Genomic DNA, 9,974 nt, shown 5'->3' with positions numbered 1-9,974 from the left:
GTTGTATGAATTTCTTATGTATTTTTGTTATTAACCCCCTATGAAATGTGTTGTTTGCAAATAGTTTATCTCATTCTGTAGGAACTCTTTTCATTTTGTTAATCACTTCTTGCTATACAGAAGCTTTTTAGGTTGATGAGGTCTCACTTGTTTATTTTGTTATTTAGTTGCTGTGCTTTAGGTATCATACGCAAAAAATCATTGCCAACTCCCATGTTAAAAATCTCTAATTTTTTCTTAAAAGATTTATGGTTTCAAATCTTACACTTAACTCTTTAATCCATTTGGAGTTAATTTTTATGAATAGTATAGGATAGGGTTCAAGTTTCATTCTTTTTTCATGATTTTTTTTTTCCGCCTTTTTAGGGCCACACCTGCGGCACATGGATGTTCCCAGGCTAGGTGTTGAATCAGAGCTGCAGCTGCTGGCCTACAGCACGGCAATGCCAGAACCAAGCTGTGTCTGCGAACTACACCACAGCTCACACACACGTGGGATCCTTAACCCACTGAGTAAGGCCAGGATGGAACCTGCATTCTCATGGATACTAGTTGGGTTTATGAACTGCTGAGCCATGATGGGAACTCCTAGTTTCATTCTTTTGTATTAAAATATCGAATTTCTCCAGCACCACTCATTAAAGAGACTGTCTTTGTTCTATTTAGAATTCTTGGCACCATTGTCAAATATTAATCATATATGCAAGTGTTTGTTTCTGGGCTCTCAATTCTGTACCATTGGTTTATATGTCAGTTTTTATGGTAGTACATACTGTTTAGATAACTATAGATTTTTTTAATAAATTTTTTTTGCCCCTTTTTAGGGCCGCATCTGTGGCATATGGAAGTTCCCAGGCTAGGAGTAGAATCAGAGCTACAGGTGCATGCCTATGCCACAGCAACATGGAATCTGAGACATGTTGGTGACCTACACCACAGCTGACGGTACACTGGATTGTTAACCCACTGAGCAAGGCCAGGGATCAAACCCGTATCTTCATGGATACTTGTTGTGTTCTTAACCCACTGAACCACAATAGGAACTCTGATAACTATAGATTTTTTTTTAATTTCTTCATATATATATATACATATATATATATATTTTGTACTTCACAGCATGGTGACCCAGTTACACATACATGTATACATTCTTGTTTCTCACATTACATGTTCCATCATAACTGACTAGACAGAGTTCCCAGTGCTACACAGCAGGATCCCATTGCTAATCCATTCCAAAGGTAACATTCTGCATCTATTTACCCCTGGAATCTAATATATGGCACAAAGGAACCTTTCCACATAAATGATAACTATAGATTTTTATCATAATTTGAAGTTAGGAAATGTGATGTCTGAAGCTGTGTTATTCTTTCTCAAGATAGCTTTGGCTATACAGGGTGTAACCTTTGTGGCTCTCTATTTTAGGACTTTTTTTTTTTTTCCAATTTCCATAGAAAACAATGGCATTGAAATCTTAGTAGGAATGGCATTGAATCTATAAATGGCTTGGAGGCAGTACAGACATTACAACAGTGTTCTTCCAGTCCATGAATACAGGATACCTTTCCATTTATTTGTGTCTTCCAATTCTTTTATCAGTGTCTTAGAGTTTTCAGTGTATACATCTTTCACCAAGTTGGTTAGATTTATTTTAATTGTGTTTGTGTGTGTATGTCATATGTATATGTGTATAATAAATAGAGATTTTAAATTCTTTCTTACCAATTCTGATGCATTTTATTATTTTTTTTTTCTTACCTTATTTCTCTGGATAGGACTTCCAGTACTATGATGAATAGGAGTGGTGGGAGTGGGCATCCTTGTCTTATTCCTGATCTTAGAGGAAAAGCTTTCAGCATTTCACCATTATGTATGGTGTTAGCTATGGGTTTTTAATGTATGGATTTATTATGTTACAGTCCCTCAGTACCTACTTGTCAAGACTCATTATTATAAATGGATGTTGAATTTTGTCAAATGCTTTTCTGCAACTATTAAAATGATCATGTGACTTTTCTCTAGTGTACAACATGGTGATTTGGTATCTCTATACACTGCAAAATTATCACAATTAGTTACCAGCTGTCCCCGTACAAACATTTTTATATTATTGTTGACTATATTCTACCCATACATTATAACCCCATGACTCATTTATTTTGTAACTAGAAGTTTTTACCTCTTAATCTCCCTCACTTATTTCACTGAACTCCTCTCTGGAAACCATCTGTTTGAGTCTGTTTCTGTTTTGTTTACCTCTTTTGTTTTTTAGATTCTACATGTAAGTGAAATCATACAGTATTTGTCTTTCTCTGACTTACTTCACTTAACATAATACCCTCTAGATCCATCCATGTCATTGAAAGTGACAATTTCATTTTCATGGCTGTGTAATATTGCATTGTATATGTGCATATACATATATACATATTTATCCACTCATCTATTGATGGACACTTTAAGTTGCTTCCATATCTTGGCTATTACAAATAATGCAGTGAGCATAAGGGGACATGTATCTTTTCAAATTAGTGTTTGTGTTTTTGTTCAGTAAAAACCTAGAAATGGAGTTGCTGGATCATGTGGTAGTTCTATTTTTAATTTTTTTGAGGAAAACTCCTTACTGTTTTCCATAGTGATTGTATCACTTTACATTCATCTTCTAAATCATGTTGATCTTAGAATTTTTATCCTTCATTTTGTTAATGAAGTGGTATGTCACATTGATTTCACAGGTATTGAACCATCTTTGCATCCCTCAAATAAATCACACTGATCATGGTGTGATCCTCTTAATGTATTGTTGAGTTAATTTTCGTAATATTTTGTTGAGGATTTTACCAACTTTGTTTATCAGGGATATTGGCCTTGAAATTTGCTATGTCATCCTTGTCTGGTTTTGGTATCCGGGTTATAATGGCCTTGAAAATGTGTTTAGAAGTGTCCCTTTCTCTTCTGTTTTTTGGATAAATTTAAGAAGATTGGTATTAATCCTTTTTAAAATATTTGGTAGAATTCACAAGTGAAGGCTGTATTATTATTATTATTATTATTTTTGTCTTTTGTCCTTTTAGGGCCATACCTGCGGCATATGGAGGTTCCCAGGCTAGGAGTCTAATCGGAGCTATTGCTGCCAGCCTACAACGGAGCCACGACAAGGACAGATCCGAGCCACCTCTGTGACCTATACCACAGCTCACGGCAATGTCAGATCTTTAACCCACTGGGAGCAAGGCCAAGGATTGAACCCACAACCTCATGGTTCCTAGTCGGATTCCACCGGGCCATGATGGGAACTCCTAAAAGCTGTATTTTGTCGGGAGGTTTTGTTACTGATTCAATATCTTTACTAGTGATAGTCATGTTTTCTATTACTTTCTAATTTAGTCTTGGTAAGTTGTATATTTCTAGGAGTTTTTCTGTTTCTTCTAGATCTCAAATGTGTTTACATAATTGTTTATAGTAGTCTCTAAAATCTTTTGCATTTCTGTGTTACCAGTAGTAACATTTCCTGTATTATGTCCAATTTTTTTTTTTACTTGAGTTCTCCCTTTTTTCTTAGTTTTTTGTCAATTTTATCTTTTCAAGGAACAAGCTCTCAGTTTCATTTATCTTTTCTATTTTTTCTCCTTTCTTGTGTGTGTGTGTGTGTGTGTCTTTTTAAGGCCACACCCACAGCATATAGAGGTTCCCAGGCTAGGGGTCAAAACAGAGCTGTAGCTGCCAGCCTACACTGTAGCCACAGCAATGCCAGATCTGAGCAGCGTCTGCAGCGTACACCACAGCTTATGGCAATGCTAGATCCTTAACCCCATGAGCAAGGCCAGGGATCGAACCCACATCCTCATGGTTACTAGTCAAGTTTGTTACTGCTGAGCCACAACAGAAACTCCTCTATTGTCTTTTTAAAAACTGTTTCATTCATGTCTTCTCTAATCTTTATTTCTTTTAATTTCGGGTTTTGTTTAATCTTTTTTCTTTGGTCTTAAAGTATAAAATTACTTCAAATTGTTTCTTGATGTAGGTATTTTTGCTATGAACATTCATCTTAGAATGACTGCCTGCAAAAGTTTTGGAATGCTGTATTTCTCTTTTAATTTGTCTCAGGGTATTTTTAAATTTTTCTTTTGATTCTTCTTTGGCCCATTGGAGATTTAGGAGCTTGTTGTATAATCACATACTTGTGAATTTTCCTGTTTCTTTTCATAATTGATTTCCAGTTTTATACCATTGTAGTTAGAAGAGATTCTTGATATATCACTCTTCTTACATGTATTAAGACTGGTTTGTTGGTAGTTCCTGTCATGGCACAGTGGAAACGAATCCAACTAGGAACCATGAAGTTGCTGGTTCGATCCCTGGCCTTGCTCCATGGGTTAAGGATCTGGCGTTGCTGTGAGCTGTGGAGTAGGTCACAGAGCAGCTCAGATCTGGCGTTGCTGTGGCTGTGGCGTAGGCCTGCAGCTGTAGCTCTGATTCAACCCCTAGCCTGGGAACCTCCATATGCTGTGGGGACAGCACTAAAAAGCAAAAAAAAAAAAAAGACTGCTTTGTTGCCAAACATATGCTCTATCCTGAAGAATGTCCCATGTGCACTTGAGAAGAATGTGTATTCTACTCATTTTGGATGGGCTGTTCTTTATCTGTAAGTCATCTGCTTTATTGTGTCATTTAAGGCCAATGTTTCTTTTTTTTTTTTTAATCATTTATTTATATATATTTTTTCTACTGTACAGCATGGTGACCCAGTTACACATACATGTATACATTCTTTTTTCTCACATTAGGTGTTCCATCATAAGTGACTACACAGAGTTCCCAGTGCTACGCAGCAGGATCCCAAGGGCCAATGTTTCTTATTGACTTTCTGTATGAATAATCTCTCCACTGATGAAAGTGGGGCATTAAACTCACCATTATTAGTGTATTACTATCTGTTTCTGCCTTCTGGTATGTTAATATTTGCTTTATATATTTAGATGCTCCTCTCTTTGGTACATAATATTTACACAGTTATAATCCTCTTATTGGATTAACCCTTGTATTATTTTGTAATGCCCTTCTTTGTCTTTTATTATAGTTTTTATTTGAAAGTTTATTTTATTTGATATAAGCATAGCTACCTCAGCTATGTTCTGGTTTCCATTTGAATGGAATATCTTTTTCTGTCTTTATTTTCAGTTTGTATGTTCTTACATTTGAAGTCTCTTGCAGTCAGTGTAGAGAGTCTTGTTTTTTATTTTTAACCCATTTAGCCACTCTATGTCTTTTGATAGGAGGATTTCATCCATTTACATTTAAAATAATTATTTATAGTTATGTACAGATTACCATTTTAATTATTTTCTGGTTGTTTTATAGTTTCTCTCTGTTCCTGTCTTCTCTTGCTCTATTTATCTGTGATTTGGTCATGTTCTTTGGCAGTATGCTTAAATTCCTTTATTGTTTGTGTATCTACATTGGCTTTTGGTTTTTGGTAACCAAGAGTTTACATATAAAAACTTATTTTTTAAATCAATAATAACTTGTTTCAATGCTCTGAAAGCTCTACATTTTGACTTGCTCCTTTCATTTTAATGTCATAATTCATATATTTTTATCCTGTTTTTCAATAACAAATTATTCTAGTTATAGTTATTTTTACTACTTTTGTCTTTTAACCTTCATACTAGCTTTGTAAATCATTAATCTATCACCTTTAATACATTGGATTATTCTGAAGTTTACTATATGTTTAGAAGGAGTTTTCTTGTATGTAACAAATTGTTTTTCTCTTGATTATCTCCTTGTCTTTAACTTTGATAGTTTAATTATAATGTGTCTTGATATGGGTCTCACTGGGTTTATCTTATTTGAAATTCTGTAGGCTTCCTTGGTCTGGATGTATTTCCTTTTCCAGGTTAGGAAAGTTTTCATCCATCATATTTTCAAGTAAGTTTTCTGCCTCTTTCTCTCTTGTCCTTGTGGGACCCCAACAAGGTTGATCCATTTGATCTTCTCTCAAAAGTCCGTTAAGCCATCTTCACTTTTTTTCATTCTTCTTGTTGCTCTGATTGATTTCCACTACCTTGTCTTTGAGTTCACTGATCTTTCCTTCTGCATCCTCTAGTCTGCTGCTAAACCCCTCTAATATATTTTTCAGTATAGTTATATTTTTCAGCTCTTTGACATCTGTTTTGTACTTTCTTATATTTTCTTTTTGTTGAAGTTCTCACTGTGGTCATCCATTCTTCTCCAAAATTTGAGCATCTCTATGACCATTATTTTGAACTCTTTATCAGATAAATTTATCTCCATTTCATTAAGCTTTTTTTTCTCTAATGAGATTTTATCATGTTCTTTTGCTTGGAACACACTCTGTGTTTCTTCATTTTCTTGACTCTCTGTTTTGGTTTCTGCACATTAGAGAAAACAGCTACCTCTCCAAGTCTCAAGAGTAGCCTCATGTAAATGATACAATTTGTCATTCAAAAATACCATCACTCTTGATTGTCTATCAAACCTTTTCTTTGCTCAATATTTATTATTTATTTATTATTTTTTTAGCCAGGCCAGGGATCAGATTGGAGTCAGTTATGATCCATGCTGTAGCTGTAGCAATGCCAGATCCTTTAACCCACTGTGCCAAGCCAGGGATCAAACCTGCATCCTTGGTATTACAGAGGCACACCTGATCCCATTGTGCCACAGCAGGAACTCCAACTCTTATATTTTTAATGGTTCACTATATTTCATTTTCATATGAGGTTGTGCCAAGATCCCAGGATCTCAGCACCAGATTCAGGCTGATTGTAAGCCAGACCATGTGGCAGCAGTTTTTTTTTTTTAAATATGCAGATATATACAGTACTATGGGACCACAACTCTGGCCACCAGTGCCTGGTGAACTAGAAGTGCCCGCTGGGCAGCAGTCACAAAAATCAGAGCTCTGGTCTGGGGTATTCCAATGAGCTGTGTGAGGGATAGTGCATAGGTGGCATTCAGTGGTCCACAGCCCCTGAGAGCACATGCCCTAGATGTGTCAAACTGGAGGCCTATCTCATATTCAGAGGCTCCAAGATAAGCAAATAGGCCTCTTTTAAAGAGAGACTGAGGATGTGTTTCAGTCTGGTTTTTATGCAGTGCCCTTGTGCAGTGCCTTGGTGGTGGCTGCCAAGAACTCTCTCTCAGATTGTGACAGTCCCATGGGAGCCAGGGCCACAAGCCCTGCTTGCCAAGAGAGCCAAAAGATGCTGGGGCATCCTCTGGGTATCAGTTGTACAGACTAGGGCAACAGACATAAAAGCCAGGGCGCCATATTGGTGGATATGCTCCCCTTTGGGTGATCCTTTGGTGCTCTGTGAGAGAGTGTCAAGATAGCAGCAGCCCTCTGAGGTGTCTGGGAAGGATTATAGTTAGATATGTGTTTAATTAATTAATGCATCTCTGATGATAAGTTAATAAGCTTCTTTCACAGGAAGACTGAGCACCTGGGTCTGTTGATTCTTGCTGTGCCATAAAAGTGGTAGACTTTTTTTTTTTTCTTTTCTAGGGCTGCACCTGCAGCATATGGAGGTTCCCAGGCTAGGGGTCTAATTGGAACTGTAGCTGCTGGCCTACACCAGAGCCACAACAACAAGCTCTTTGCCCACCTTCTCCTTCTGGTACATCAATTATTCTTATATTTGCTTTTCTGATTGAATCCAATTACTCTCACAGGTTTTCTTTAAAAAAAAATGTTTAGTTATATTTTTCTTCCAACTGAATCACTTCTAAATTCCCAACCTCCAAATCTCTTATTTTTTTCCCATCTGGTCCGCCTTAATAATATGCTGTCTAATGCAGTCTTCATTCATTGATTTCTTCAGCTCCAGAATTTTTTTTTTTAAGGGATATACCTGCGGATAGGGGTCAAATTGGAGCTACAGCTGCCAGCCACAGCAACACCAGATCCAAGCCAAATCTGCAACCTACGTAACAGCCCACAGCAACACTAGATCCCAGCCACATCTACGACCTATGCTGCAGCTTACGGCAATGCCAGATCCTTAACCCACTGAACGAGGTCAGGGTTTGAACCTGCATCCTCAGGGACACTATGTCAGGTTTGTAACCCGCTGAGCCACATGGGAACCTCTGTTGGTTTATTTTTATAATTTTAATGTCTTTGGTTATTTATTTTTTAATTCATTGAGTTGTGTTTCTGAGTTTCTTGTAACTTGTTAAATTCATTCATAATAGCTAGTTTGAATACCAGTTAGATCTTGACATTCTGTGCCTTTTGGTTCAGTTACTATAGAATTATCATTTTCTTTTTATGGTAACATAATACTATGTTTTTTCACAGTGTTTGGCACAGTTTACCTCTGTTATCACATTTGCCATAGCAAACATTTTTCTTAGTTAAAGAATTGTTTACTTTGGCTCTTACAGTTCAACAGGCTGGCAATTAGAAAACTCTCCAGAACATGGTGTTGGAGCTTAATTTTTATTTTCTCCTACTGGTGCTGGCTCTTGCAACTATATGCATGAGGATGCAAAAAGAGCTTGTGGCAGAGAGGGGATAGGTGTGGGCTTAGCCCCGGGTCTTTAGATGTGCCTATGGCCCAGCAGAGGGGTCCTTGTTGAGGAGGCAGAGTCTTAGAAGTCCATGGGCAGTCCTGCTGATGAAATCCCAAAGCAGAGAGCAGGAATATTATTCCTTCAGTGCTCTTCAATATTCTTGTCTGTTGCCTTTTTTTCCCTCTCCCTTCCCCTAGTCACAGAGGTCTTAGGTTCTGGGTGCTGCTGAAGAGAGACGGGTACCTCCAGCTGCAACCATCAGAGGCACACAGTCTGCCACTCATTACTTGTACTCTCTATCTCCTCATCAAAAGCCTACCATGGTGCAAGGTTGCTCTGGGTAAGGGGTCACCTGGTCATGTTCCTCCCTCTCCTCTCTTCCAAACTCACTTCTGTCCCATTTGATGGCCTGCCAGGTCTCCACCAGGCTGACAGAACTTCCACAATTCTCTGTCTCCCAGTTGCACTCTCCAGGTACCTTTTCCCCAGTTGTGGCAAGTAGGGAGGGGGCAGACTCTCCAACTCCCTTGGGTCTCTAGTCCCCTGCAAGGTCCTATATACCCACTTTTAGATGGATGGGTGTTAGTCTTCTGAGTAGCCTTTGGTACTGTGCAGAAGCACTTTTCTTCAGATATGGATGGACAATTAGGTATAAATCAAAGAAGGGGAAAAAGCATCTCACTGCCGTTATGTTGATGTTATTCTCCCTTTTTTTTTTTCTTGGTTAGATTAGCTAAAGGGTTATTAATTTTTTTAAAGAATCAGCTCTTAGGTTTTTAAAAAATCTTTTTTGAATTGTTTTTCTGGTCTATTTCATTTATCCCTGCTCTGATTTTCATTATTTCCTTCTACTAACTTTGGGCTTTGTTAGTTCTTTTCTAGCTCCTTTTAGTGTAAAGTTAGGTTGTTTATTGGAGATATTTCTATTTTCTTTTCTTTTTTTAAATTTTTCTAAATTTTTTGCTTTTTAGGGCCGCATATGGTAGTTCCCAGGCTAGGGGTGGAATCAGAGCTGTAGCTGCTGGCCTACACCACAGCCACAGCAATGCAGGATCCAACCCTAGTCTGCAACCTACAGCTCACAGTAATGCTGGATCCTTAATCCACTGAAAAAGGCCAGGGATCGAACTCATGTCCTCATGGATACTAATTGGGCTTGTGAGCCACTGAGCCACAATAGGAATTCCTCTTTCTGTTTTCTTGAGGTGGGTGTTTACAGCTATGAAATTCCCTCTTAGAACTGCTTTTTCTGCATCCCATAAGTTTTGGCATGTTGTGTTTCCATTTTTCTTTGTCTTGAGATACTTTTTAATTTCCCTCGTAATTGCTTCTTTTATCTATTGGTTATTCAAGAGTTTGTTGTTTAATCTCCTCTTACTTGTGAACGGTCCAGTTCTTTCATTGTTGATTTCCAGTTTGTACTATTG

The sequence above is a fragment of the Phacochoerus africanus genome, chromosome 3, assembly GCF_016906955.1.
Source record: "Phacochoerus africanus isolate WHEZ1 chromosome 3, ROS_Pafr_v1, whole genome shotgun sequence".
Lineage (NCBI taxonomy): Eukaryota > Metazoa > Chordata > Mammalia > Artiodactyla > Suidae > Phacochoerus > Phacochoerus africanus.
Note: the sequence above shows the minus strand (reverse complement) of the source record.